Below are 14,110 nucleotides of genomic sequence, written 5' to 3' on the forward strand. Positions count from 1 at the left end.
TGGAGGAATACGTATGCAGTTCTGCTCCAGATCCACAGTTTGACAAAGTTGACAAGAGGAAAGAGGATTCACAAAGTTGGCATTATGATGAGGTTGATGCTTTGAAAGAACATTCTGGTGACAGTCTGGAGGAAACTTGCAAAGGTTCAGGACTAGAGGCAGGAGGACCGGTTTAGAAGATTTCCTGTAAACTAGGTGAGGAGTAGGAGGTCATGAAAGGCACCAATTGATAGCACAAAGACCAGGCACCAATTGATAGCACAAAGGAACTGCCTGAATGAGCCAAATCTACTGACATTGTTAGGTGATATCCTTGCTTACAGCTTAGGTTTCTGCATGCAAAGCACATTTGTTTGTGTTAATAAGCACTGCAAAAATATGAAACTCCATTCCATAGAATTTTAAAGAAGGAAGGCATTCCCTTGCTAAGCTTGAGGGAGAAGTTAAGCTCCCAACTGAAATGGAAAGAAGACAGGCAAGGGCAGTGGGGGAAGGGACAGTTTCATGCACATGATTTATTTTTAGTATATTTAGAGTACCTTCATTCAATCACACTTTGAATTTACTGTCTGTATTTATTGGAAATTTGTGGAACACTTAAAAATATACATTATAATAAAATTTGTTAAAAGAACTGTTTCTGTGCATAAGGAAATGTCTTAGAAACAGGAAAAAGAAAGGGCATGTGTATCTTTGCTGGTTCCCATAAAAATGGCTGGTTAGTTCTCATTTACTTTGTAGTTGTGCCTGCCAATTTCCAATGCATATTCAAAACCATGATGAGATAAGGCAATTGATATAAGGATTTCATCTGCCTTTCTTTCATTATATCTACCTACCTACCTACTTACCTACCTACCTATCTACCTACCTACCTACCTACCTATCTGTCTGTTTGTCTGTCTATCATCTATACAGTAATCTTCGGTGCTCTTGAATGTAGATATTATGTGATATTGTTAATGGGCTGGAATACAGGCTTGAGCAATCTATTATTCCTTTATCATCTGAACAGTAATAGGTCTTATAGTGATTACCTGTTATGTGTCAAAGTCTGGACCATGGACTTTAGAAACATTGACCTGACCCTCCTGACATGCTTGAGAAGTAAGTATAATTAAACAGGAGAGAAACTGAGGAACAGGCAATCTTAACTGATTGGTGGACACTGAAATTAGACTTACAATCCCAATTATTTTCAAAGAATAATTTTGTTGCTTTTTCTCCCTTGTGCCCATGCATATCAGTATTACACTGTGACAGGGTCAGACATGTCACCCGAATGTGACTACAGATTTATTTTCTGGTTCTGTACTGTTTCTTGATTTTGAAAAGTATTCTGTGACAGAATCCAGCACAAGTAGTCATGCCTATTACTTTTTCCCAAAGCAGAGGGTACCATGCACCTGACAATACAGGAGGAAGGAAATCTAGAAGACAGAAAGCAGTGGCAACAGATCGGAAGTGCCTGTGGCTTGCTTGATTGCTCTCTAACCATTCAGCTAGCAGACTGGAACCCCATACTTTCATTCCGAACTTCATGCTCTGTCATACAAAGGGTGTTGTATTTCTTCTTTATTTAGGTCTCTAAAAGAATAGCAATGGTTGGAAATCTTAGGAATTGACAGAAATCACATAGCCTTTAGAATGAGCATTCTCAAAGGCACAGAGGCTGAAAACTGCTTTGTGTTTTGCAGATCTCAACCTTCATTTTTGTCTTAGGCTACAAATTCTATAACCCAACCAAACAGTTCTAAATTCTAGCCTCTATTTTTGAGTTTGACTCTCATCTGGAAAGCATTTGTTATGAATTGAATAAAGAAACCCATTTCAAACATAATTTAGGTGAAATGCATGACTTCAGATCCAACTTGCAAATGTTTGTTAAAACATGAACAATAGGATGTTGAATTGTGTTTTTTTTTCTTTGTAAGGAAATAGGTGTAGGGCTAATATTTTGGTTTGTCAGATTGATGCCAAATGTCATTTTGTGGATGTGACATAAAGGAGCTTATTATTTGTATTTTTGATGGCTTTTGCTTATGATTCTTTTGCAATATTACTTGTGTGCCAGGGAATGCTGGACATGCACTATTGGGTTGCAGTGTTCAATTTCTTGCTTTCCCCTGTGGAGAGGCTGGAACAGAATAGGCAAGAGTCCACGTCAGGAGACAAGGGTTGTAGGACAGTGAGCTAATGTCCTGACTAAGGAGTCAAAAGGCTTACCTTTCTTAAAAACGTCAGCTGATGCTTTCCTTCAGCTTCCTTTCTCATAAATGACACTTTAGCCTTTATGCAAATAGAAACATCATGTACCCATGGTGATATAAACCTGATGAGGAGATTCATTCTGAGTCCATAATAATTCTGATGAAAGGAGCAAACAGCTCCCTTCAGAATCTGTGTCTCGTGGAAAAACTTGCAAAGCCAAAGGATAATTACTAATGTGTCTCTGAGGAATCACAGTGATTGCTTAATTATGTTGGAAACTTTTTTTAACTTAGCAAATTTTTGATATGCAAAGACAAGAATTTTTTTATATTTAAAAGTCCACATGTTAAATCACTTACACAGGTCTAAAAATTCAATAGGGAAAACTGTAATATGCCCTTCTTGAGATAATAACATTTGGAAATTCTTTCTATACTTTCATAACTTCTGGGTGAGTATTTTAAAATATCCATGCAAAGTCTGTAGTTCACTTATTATTGAATCTGGCTGATTTCTGTCCCTCTGTCTGACAGAGTACTGTTTGTCAATTTTTCAGAAGATATGCCTTGCCTTTTAATAGGCATGAAGGAAGATATTGGATGCATTTCTTTCATACTGGTAACAAAGGAACTAAACATATCTTCCCTGGACACTGGACATATGACTTGAGAGAAATCAATACAAATGGGCTTGAAAGATCAGGACATAATATTATTGCTAGAATACAAGAAATAGATATGCTTCTCCATGGTAAATGAGCCAGTGAATCTTTTCTGAAATGACAGCTAAAAACTGTAATAAGACAAAGAAACTGGCCAATCTCCATTTTTTTTTAAATTGGTGTTGGTATCAGTGTAATTTCTTCTTCCTTCCTTCCTCCCCTCCCTCTCTCCTGCCCCCTCCGTCCTTCCCTCCTCCCCCATCTCTCTCCTTTCCTTCTTTCTTTCATTTTCTGATGGAGGGAGTAGATTCTTATGTGCTAGAGCTGGTGATGTAGCCCAAGATAACCTTGAATTTCTCATCTTTCTTCCTCTATTTCCAATGAGCTGTAATTACACATGTAAGCTAATATACAGTGAATATATAATGAAAAAAAGCCAATATATAGTGAAATCCTTAAGGCTTATTTATTTTGTATATCTTCATGTATATGAGTGTTTTTACCTGCATGTGTGTATGTGTACATGCTCAGTGTCCATGGAGGCCAGGAGAACTATAATCAGAGTTATGGATGGCATTAAGTGACCATGTGAATGCTAGTAATCTAATCCAGGTCCTCTGTGAGAGTAGCAAGTTCTACTTGTTGAGCCATCTTGCAGCCCTCTAGATTTTATGTGCAGGAAAAGTTAAGTAAAATCTGTTGAGCTAGAACTGATGTCAAAATCTGGGATTGCACAGTTAGGATTGAAGTCAGAACATAATCACAGTGAAGGATTGGTTTGAAATAGCCTCAGTGTGACAAGTGAATATCTGGAGGAGTGACAGTGAATATACATTTGACTTTGATGTTGATTTGGTCTTTTAAGGTAAGGAAGGCACATACACACAAGTGGTGGGGAGGAGGGAGAGAGGGAGGGAAGGAGGGAGAGAGAGAGATAATGAATTTGGTCTCTTTGTTGTTGATATTTTTCCATATCTTGAATGAGTTAAGAGTTAGTATTCTTTTCACTAGCTCGGTTGTCATGGCCTGAAAGGCCCATGGAGTTCGCCTGCCTGAAACTATTGATGCATAATACATTATATGGAATAATCTCTGTCCTGTCCTTTGAGCCTTGAGTTTCATTATCACCGCAGTACTTTGATAGTTAAGTTTCTGGGTAACTGAGAAAAGCGGCACACACCATGCCTTCTGTGTGTCTCTGTGCTTTCAAAGGTAGCAGAGCTCCCAGTGCCTAGCAACAAAGGCATGTTGATATAAATCTAAGTTATAATTACTTGCTTAAAAGTATCTCTAGTTAAAATCTCTGGTTGAAATCTTTTTTTTTTCAATTAACCAAACTACAATATATATTTATATGGCACAAATGAAAAATTTGAGTTATATACTCTAAATCACAAGTGTTTGAGGGATATTTGTTTTTGAGACAGAGTCTCAGGTAGCACGGTCTGGCTTTGACCTTACTATATATTGAAGGGTGACAGCATACTTTTGATCCTCCTGCCTCCATTCTCTGAGTGATGGGAATTTAGTTTCATAGCACCACATCTGGTTTATGCAATGCTGGGGATTAAATCTAGAGATTCAGGTATGCTGAGTGTGTTGGCTATTCTTGGTTGTCAACTTGACTACATCTGGAAATAACTGAAACCTAAGAGGCTGGGTAACCTGTGAGTTATTATTCTTGATTGAGTCATTTGAAGCAGGAAGATCCATCATAGATCTGGGCTACACCTTTTGGTGGCAGCCTATATGAAGGACACTGAAGAAGGGAACACTTGATATTTGCTTTCTTGACCCATCTCTTTGGCAAGTTCACTCCCTCACTATTTTAAAGGCTACATTTTAGGGATTCCAATGTATACTGGGGACCAGCTGAGACATCCACCTTTATGGATGGACTGAAGAACTACTGGATTCTTGGACTTTTGGTCAGGAGATAGCCATCTTTGGACTAGCAGGACCACAACTTGTAAACCACTCTCATAAATCCTGTTTACATATGTAGATTCATTATATCAGTTTTGTTCCTCTAGAGAACCCTGACTAATACACTGAGCAAGTACTCCATCAGCTGATCTACATTCCCAGGCCCTGTGTTTTTCAGAAAGTCAGCTCTAATGGATGGATGAAATTTGCATACTAACTTTCAGGTCTACTTTTGTCCATGAGAAGTTGATTAGCTAAGATATGTTGTTCAATGATGAGATATTAAGATTTTTGGAAAAGAGATTATTAAAATGGATGAAATTGTATAAAACTGATATATAAAATCCCAAATTGTCATAAATCAGAATAACTCAAGACTAGGAATTCAAAATTAGGAAATTAAGGATGAAATAATTTAAATGAGCAAAAATTGGTTCATCAGCATTGTATGGTATTTTTATGATGGATAAGCACATGCTTTTTATGCTACACACTATGAATTCATTAGACACAGGCTTTGGGCTGATTGGGCTTCTGGTGTTATGATCATTGACCTACTCTCTGTGTTTGAATAATTTGCTGCATGTTCTTTCTAGCTTATTTGCTTGTCTGTGACTCAAGGTAAGAAAGAAAAGTAAAAGAAATGTTCCCCAGAGAACAAAAATTCTGCCTTTGATTCATGGTAAACTCATTGCTGTACTTTTCCCAACTACTGAAAAGACAAATTTAGTAGAAATCAAGTCCCAATTTGCAGCATCTGGAATTCACCTTCAAGGGAGTAAATGACCTTGTAAAATTGACTACATGAAATTTTAAGATCACTTATGAATAAATCTTTTTATTCATTTCTTATCTTTCTACCATGTGTTTTCACAATTTGCAGATGATTTTACTGAAGGTACCTGGGATATTTGAAATGGGAGTCAGGAAACTAATAAAAGAAATTGTTTCTGGGTTCAGTAGTGAATCAAAATAAGTATCCAGACTGGTTTTATGTAAACTTGAAGCAAGTGAATGTCATTAAAGAGGAGGGAACCTTATTTGAGAAAATGCCTCCATAAGATGGGGATGTAGGCAAGCCTATGGGGCATTTTCTTAGTGATTGATGAGAAGGACCCAGCCTATTGTGGGTGATGTTACTCCTAGGCTGGCTGTCCTGGGTTCTATAAGAAAGCAGGCTGAGCAAGCCATGAGGAGCAAGCCAGTAAGCAGCACCTCTCCATGGCCTCTGAATCAGCTTCAGTCTCAAGTTTTCTGCTTTTTTGAGTTTCTGTCCTGACTTCCTTTAATGGTGAAGACTGATACAGAAGAGGAAATCAAGTACATCTTTTCCTCCCCCGATTTTTTTTTTTGAGCATGTGTTTTATCACAGCAATAGTAATGAACTAAGGCAGAAATTGGTACCAGGAATAGTAAGGTATAGCTGTGACAGACCTGCCAGTGTTGTATTTGGGAGGATTGTGATAAGAAAGTTGAGAGAATGCTGACAATGGCTTGTAAAGTCTCAGAAGGAATCAAAGATGCTGCCAGGCCTTTTGTACGAGGAATCTGTAATGTCTGGTTAGCTGGAGCTAAAGAATAGGCTGTGATTAACAAGAGACCAGAACCACTAAAGTAAATCCTTTGCTTTGCTGGGATGATGGATGCTGGTCAGCTGGGACTGGAGAATCATCTGTGATTAAGAAGAGATCAGCATCATTGAAGTGAAGTCTTTAGGGAAGTGTTTCATCAGGATCAGCTCACAGAAGTTGTGTTCCGGAGGAGGCCAAGGTTACACCTCCTGCTGGAAGCCAAAAACTTGGTAGTGTTAAGAGTCACCCACATGGTACTGATTTTGAAAGCATGAAGGAATCTTGGAGAGAAGCTGAGCCTTGGTACTGTGTGGCAGGGCTAGCATCCCTGAAGAGAGCCCAGGAGAGGCGATTGGTGAAAGTAACAGCTTAGTTGCAACAAGGGACTCCAGCATTTTAGAAATATAAGTACTTTAAGATGACCACCAAGAACTTGGCAACAATGGACTGGAGCCAGCTGGAGCCTGGGAGATAAGCTGTGTGTGCTGCAGAGAGCAGAGCTGTAGAAGTGACCCAAGCACCTGGGGGAGCCCAAAAGGTGGTGAATGGATTACAGACATTGGACACTGAGTTATTTACACTGTTGAAGTTGGGTTTTGCCTTGTGTAGATCGTGACTGTGACCTTGTTCTTCCCTCTTGAAATAAAAAAAAGTATTGAACTTACTTTTTTATTTTATAGCAACCCACAGTTGACTTTGAATTTTAATTATAAGTGACTGAATTTTTAAGAAGAGACTGGTTTTTAAGTGTTTGAAATTTATAAGAATGTGTGACACTTTAAGCTTCTAAAATGTTTTATATTGTGATTTTTATATTAATGTGTGATCTTGGAAATGAACGAGAAAGGAAAATTGTGGCTTAGTGGTGATATGTTTGTATGTCAAGTTGATAAGGGGTCAGCAGTCTTGGCTAGTTTGATGTCAACTTGACACATGTAAGTGTCATGAAAGATGGGGAGAACCTCAATTGAGAAAATGCCTCCATAAGATCAGGATGTAGGCAAGCCCGTGGGGCATTTTCTTAACTAGTGATTGATGTGGAAGGGCATAGGCCAATGTGGCTAGGCCACCCCTGGGCTGGTGGTCCTGGTTCTATAAGAAAACAGGTTGAGTAAGCCATGGGGAACATGCCAGTAAGCAGCACCCCTCCATGGCTTCTACATCAGCTCCTGCCTCCAGGTTCCTGCCTGTTTGAGTTTCTGTCCTGGTTTCCTGCAGTGGTGAGCAGGGATATGGAAGTGTAAGCCAATTAAACCCTTATCCCCCAAGCTTTTTGATCACGGTGTTTTATCACAGCAATAGTAACCCTAATGAAGGCAGTAAGTATGTAAGCAAATAAATAAGTCAACGTGCATGGTTAGCTTTGTTTCCTCTGCAATTGCAATGAGAATGGCTAATACTCAATGAAGATACCCTCTGGGGAGAAGAATCATGCATTTTATATTATCATAAGCTTTTGAACATGAAAACTCCCAACTAGTTTGATACTTGGTTCTACTATTTGTTGAAAGAGTATCTGCCCTCATCTACCCACAGATCAACCATGGAGTTGAGGAATTTGGCATTGTTTTGTAAAACTGAGAGATCCTAAATATAAGATTTTTAAATAGAAACTATCATCCATAAAACTAATTTGTTTCTGTAGACAATTCTAAAGTTATAATGCCTATGCATATTTCATACCCAGAATCAAAATACTTTACATCAGTGGCCTGGAGTATATGCACAGCATACAGGCCATGAAGTTCCTCAGCTGTAATTCCTGATGGGAAGTAAAATGATGCTTCTCTTATGACCACAGTTACTGGTGCTTTACTGAAAGGGAGATTTGCATTCAATGGTGTGGAATGTGATCTGTGATTCTGCATTTCTAACAGGCTTCCAGGCACATGGGCTGGCTATTGGTCTGAGGATTGTATTTCCTACAGCAAAGGAATAAAGGCATTTAATTTGTCTATCTTCATGGACTAGAACTGGAGATTCATCCAGAATTTATCCCTAACTTCCTTTAAAACACTCTTTTAGATCTTTTTGATTAGGAGTTCATATTGAACTCTGAAAATGTCAAGTATTCCAATTAAAATATTTATAAGATAGCTACAATGTTTAGGAAAGCCTAGATTGTGGCAGCTGTTCCTCAATGTACTCTTCTTACTCAACACAACTTTAAAGAATTTTTTTTTGTTTTGTCTTGTTTTGTTTTTCATTTCAGTTCTATGGGTGCTGGGTCTGCATGTGTATCTGTACCACATGTGTACCTGGTACCTACAGAGACGAGAAGAGGGTGTTACATCTTCAGGAAATAGAGTTACAGACTGTATTGGGCTGCCATGTGCGTCCTCTGGAAGAGCAGCCACTAATCTTAACTGTTGAGATGTCTCTCCAGCCCCTCAATGTAGCTTTTTAAGGGGAAATGTAATTGTTTTATATTGCTCATTCTTGACAATATTGTTACTTTCTATTTCCCTGAGAATTCTGTCTGATTTTATACTAAGAAATATAGTTTGAGAAGTGTTAGATGGATTCTTTGTAATTGGCAAAGGTTTTTTTTTTAAATGTAATATTAGAGATGATGAGTAGATTCCTCAGAGAAACAGAGAACAGTATTTTTCTCATATGAATTTAGACTCTGTGAAATAGACACTAGTCTGAAAGATGCAGGAATTTTGTAAAAGAAGAAAAAGAAGGAAGAGGAGAAAGAAGAAGATAAGGAAGAGGAAGAGAAATGAGATGAAGAGGAAGAGGAGGAGGAAGACACAGGTGAAGAGGAGGGAAAAGGAGAAGGAAAACAGAAGTTGCTACATTTTTGGGTGCAATGAGAAACTGATGGGATTTTGAAATGTCACCTCTGCCTTGTGTGCGGAGATATCAAGTATTTATCTGTCTTTCCATTTTACAGATTTCCCATCAGCCCCAAAGGCTATATTAGTCAAGTTGCCTAATCCCTCATGAAAATGGGTCACACACACCATGTAGGGTTTGCATATCTTGGATACAGTGTGTCCTAGGATTTAACAACATTCTTCATACACTGAACTCTGAGAACCATCACCTTGTAGTTTGGTTTAGCTACTGTAAAGAATAAGCCCATCATCCCCACAAATTAAAAATTTAATTTCTCTAAGATGCCATGGAGACTATTTGTCAAATGGCAGACGCACTCAAAGGTATCTGACTTTTAAAAGAGAATTACTGTTAACAAAATGCAACTCTATTTGGCAAAATCTGGGGCATTATGGCAGAAGGAAGGGTTCTCAGAGATAAGTATATTTAGGAAGAGAAGAATTGTGCTGGGGGCAGGTAGACCCACAGAGGCAAGGTATTTATAACTTAGACGTTCCTCAGGAGTGAAACCTTCAAAGATGTTTCTCAGAAGAGAAACAACTTCCCCTTTCCTTATGAACTCAGATTCTCTAAATAGATACAAGCCCTCCATCAGCTCACACATTGTTGTGGAGAGTGGCCTTTGCCCTGAGAAGCAGGCTCTAGAGGAGACAGAGATCTGAGGGTAGAAGCAGCACATTTTGTGTATGCCAATGATTTGTAGGTTGTGCAAGATGCTATTTGGCTTTATGATATTTTCCAAGCGACAAAAGCAGCCTAGCAGGAGAAAGCAGTACCCTGTTTGCTGCATAAATGCAGGTTGCAAAATCCTTTCAATTGCCTGAAACAACAAAAATATTTATTAGAATTTACAAACTAAATGCTTAATAATAATTAACATGGTTTTATTTTGCTTACTTTGAAAGGGAAAGACATTTCCTGTGGCATTAGACTTATCACGCAGAGTAAGCTCAGAGCTGACAAAGAATTGTAACTGTGCCTACAATGAGGGTAGATCTGAAGCTGATCTGGAAAACCATATTCTTAACATCCCGACTCTTATTCTGACTGGGGTTCCTTGCAGCTATCTCCGTTTAGCCTTTGTTTCTTCCTTCTACACTTGCTCTATGAAATAGGATATAATAATCTGTGCATGAGTACAATTTCTGAGAGCAATCAATGTTTTCCCCCAGGATGAAAAATAATTTGTACATGGAATGAAGAGTATTATTACTTTAATTTTAACCATATGTTGATCATTTAAAAAAGACATTAGGCAACTGCTTTGAAATCAGATGTGGACTATGATAAAATATAGTGAAAGACCCTATTGTATAGACATAGGGAAATGAGATTGATATCTGCTAAGCAAAGGCTCTTTGAGCTAGGAAATGACTCAGTGGGTATGAGTGTCTGCTTTGCAAGCATGATTATTGCTTTTAAATATTAAGCACCTATATGCAAAGCTGGAAATGGGTGCACATATCTGGAACCCCAGCTTTGTAGGGAAGAGAAGGCAGATCCTGAGAGCTCACTGCAAAGTCAGCTTAGCCAAAAGCCAAACTTCAGGTTTCAATGAGAGACCTCCAGGAAATACTGTGAAGGGTGATTGAGCAAGTCATTGGAAGTCCTTCCCTGCTCTCTGGTCTCTGCATGTGTGCATTGGCAAGTACTCAGCACAACACTCACATGTAACACAGAGAGAGAGAGAGAGAGAGAGAGAGAGAGAGAGAGAGAGAGAGAGAGAGAGAGAGAGACAGAGAGAGAGACAGAGAGAGAGACAGAGAGAGAGACAGAGAGAGAGACAGAGAGAGATATAGAGAGACAGAGAGACAGAAACAGAGAGAGAGACAGAGACACAGAGAGAAAGAGACACAGAAAGAGGAGGGGGGCTTCCTCATAGGTCTGAAAAATAAAGTGTGAATTCAGTGTTTGCTTTTTTGTGAGCTGTTTTCCATTGTCTTTAAAAACACTGAGATCATTAATTCAATCATGAACATTGGAATTTCATGGCTCCAAGGACTCTGAAGTGAGAAAAAGACTCAAAACAAGGGCCAAGGTGTTCAAGTCTTTCCAAAGCTTTGACTTTACACTATGGTTTGAATGTACCCCCATCACAGTTTATATGTCAGAAATTTAATCATCAGTTATGCAGTGTTGATAGGTGCCATTTTAGATGTGATTAGGTCATAAGTGTCAGCCCTCCTGTCCTTAAGGTCCTGTAGAAATGACAACTCCAGCAACAGGCTTCTTATAGTCAATCCATCTGAATGTGGAGGCCAGTAAGCAGGCCAGTATTGAATAACTGTGTTTTTCCTAGTAGTTTGTAAGTATAAAGAAAGTAGAAGATGATCTTCACAGAAGAACTTTCCCCTTGAGGTCCTTGCAGACAACACTGGGGTAGTGAGTCGGTGGAGTTCACAATATTTCTTATTTATAGAATTTTTAAAAGAAAAAAGTGAAAGCATAAATTCTTCCTCTGTTATTCTCTCTACTCCTTACACTGCCTGATGTCTGAAAATACAGTCCATCAGCCAGTCCTTTAGATTCTGCTGAGATAGGAGAAAATTTGTGAAATTCAACCAGAGAGCAAGTTTTCAAAATAATTGACTTAGTACATTTTTATGGACACGGGGTTTGCAGAATAGATGCCTGTGTAGAATCCTTACACTCTTGTAAAATATGAAGGAAAATGACAGTGTGAGACATATACTTGGTTAGAGGAAGGAACAGACAAGTATGTAAGAATTTAAATAAGTGTATATTGTTCCTTTTAGATTTAGTCAGCATGATAGTTTAGATCCTATAGAATTAAAAACTATGATGCACTTGACAATATAACCTCTAAGATTTCCTCATGTTTTCCTTGGGCGTTTTACTGCGTAAGTTCTGTCTTTGAGTCTTTGACCCACATTGCATTGATTTCAGTGCAGGATGAGGAGAGATACAGACATGCTTATATCCTGTTTTCCCAGAATCATTTGCTGAAGAATCTGTCTTTTTGCTGGTGTTTGTTTTTGCTGCCATTGTGTAAAATCACCTGGCTACAGCTGTACGAGTTTATTTTCTGTCTTCTCTTTTATCATACTGATCCACGTGTCTGTTTCTGTGATGGTACCATGCTATGCTTTTTACTATAGCTCTGTTTTACACTTTGAAATCATAGTGTGATTCTTCAAACATGGCTTTTTCTGTTTAGCATCACTTTGACTGTTTGGAGTCTTTTCTTGTTTCCTCGTTGATGAAACCATCAGAGCTACTCTTGGTTGTCTACATTCCCATTTGATGAATATTAAAAGTTCTTGATAAAAGTACTGATATTGGTGTTGGAGAGATGGCTCAGCAGTTAAGAGCACTTACTTCTCTTGCATAGGACCCGGGTTTGTTTCCTAGCACCCCTGTCGTGGCTCACAACCGTCTGTAACTCTAGTTCAAGAAAATATGACACCCTTTTCTGGCTTCTCCGAGTGCTCCATGTACTTGAAGCCAGTCTAGCATCCTGTAAACTATGGGTTTGACCACTAGCACCACACAATCTTGTGTTGCAACACTTAGCTGTAATACCAGCACCTGGGTAGTGGAGGCAAGACCAGAAGTTCAAGGTCATTCTTGACTACGTAGTAAGTTTGGAGGAGTCTGGGTTGCATGAGGCCTTGTCTAAATGAAACAGATGAACAAAATAACAAAAGAGGTATTACTATTTGTATCTTTATTTATTTAGTAGAGTTCCTCTTAATAAATGAATTCTTTTCAGTTCAGTTTATTCTTTCTCAATTCTGATTTTCAAAAGACTAATGGAGTAATTCTAATGAGAAAGTAAAAGCCCATCATTCACATGTACCTGTGCTTCCAAAACTCAAATGTTTATGCCACTAAGATAATGTTGGGAAAAATGGGGCTCCCCAGTCTGTTGACCATAGTCCTGTATTCCTCCTCCCACCCTACACTCAGAGCAGTGTAGAACTGGGACTCCCCAGTCTGCTGACCACAGTCCTGTACTCACTCCTTCCTGGCTCCTCCCATCCTACACTCAGGACAGTGCAGCACTGGGACTTCCCAGTCTGCTGACCACAGTCCTGTACCCCTTCCTGGCTCCTCCCACCCTACACTCAGGGCAATGTAGCACTGGAACTCCCCAGTCTGCTGACCACAGTCCTGTACCCCTTCCTGGCTCCTCCCACCCTACACTCAGGACAGTGTAGCATTGGGAATTCCCAGTCTGCTGACCACAGTCCTGTACTCATTTTTCCTGACTCCTCCCACCCTACACTCAGGACAGTGTAGAACTGGGACTCCCCAGTCTGCTGACCACAGTCCTGTACTCACTCCTTCCTGGCTCCTCCCACCCTACACTCATGGCAATGTAGCAGATTTTCTTCCTTTCTCTCAGAAGGTTGTTTTGAAGAGCTCTGTTCTTCGAGGTCCTTATGAGGCAAAGGATCTCAGAAAAAGGTCCACTTGGTAGTAGTGGCATAGCATTAAGGGAGTCCGTTTGACTGAGCACAGGCATTGGGGTTTGGGGAAAGCAAGTTCTATGGTTTGCTTCCCATTCCTGAAGACAAACTTTCTAATCCAGACCAGACAGACAACCTTGAAAAGACAAAATACACTGTTCTGTATAATTAATATATTGTGTGTATTTTTCTTTTCATCAAGAGGCAGTGTTCTTGAAGTGATTCAATTTCAGGACAAGTATTCAACAAGTAGAGAAAATTCCACTTGTTTTTCCACTTAAAGTGGACTTCTCCACTACATATTTCACCTGCTTAATTTTGAGAAAGAAGCCTTGGTCTCTTTGTATAGGAAGCACACATATATAAGGTGGGGTGGGTGGGGTGGTATAGGATATTCATTTTAAGAGAGAGGTAGGCAGTTCAGCACAAAGTTTTATGAAGTTCCAGGTTGCCATTTTTACTTC

Source organism: Peromyscus maniculatus, chromosome 19 (genome assembly GCF_049852395.1).
Source record: "Peromyscus maniculatus bairdii isolate BWxNUB_F1_BW_parent chromosome 19, HU_Pman_BW_mat_3.1, whole genome shotgun sequence".
In the NCBI taxonomy this organism is placed as follows: Eukaryota; Metazoa; Chordata; class Mammalia; order Rodentia; family Cricetidae; genus Peromyscus; species Peromyscus maniculatus.